The sequence below is a fragment of the Homalodisca vitripennis genome, chromosome X (genome assembly GCF_021130785.1).
Source record: "Homalodisca vitripennis isolate AUS2020 chromosome X, UT_GWSS_2.1, whole genome shotgun sequence".
In the NCBI taxonomy this organism is placed as follows: domain Eukaryota; kingdom Metazoa; phylum Arthropoda; class Insecta; order Hemiptera; family Cicadellidae; genus Homalodisca; species Homalodisca vitripennis.
The window spans coordinates 106,079,888-106,080,225 of NC_060215.1; positions in this window are offsets into that span (position 1 = coordinate 106,079,888).

Genomic DNA, 338 nt, shown 5'->3' on the forward strand with positions numbered 1-338 from the left:
TAACATATTCCTATTCAATGCATTTTATTTCATTAATTTTGTGTATTGTTTTGGGGGGGGGCAATTATGGTTATATGGTTATGTTATGTTTACGATTGGTCTATCGATATGACTTAGGACCTTTCAGTAACAGTTAAATTTATATTCCAAAAATATATTTATAAGCATTAGAAAATAGAAAGTAAATAAGCCAGTTTAGCCAATTTTATTTGATAATATTTACTAGTTCTACTTATTTTTTAATACAAATAAATATTATCTGACAGTTACAGATGAGCAAGATTAACTTTGATAAAAAAGAAGTGTTTTTCTTATATTTCAGAGGAAGAGATCATTCA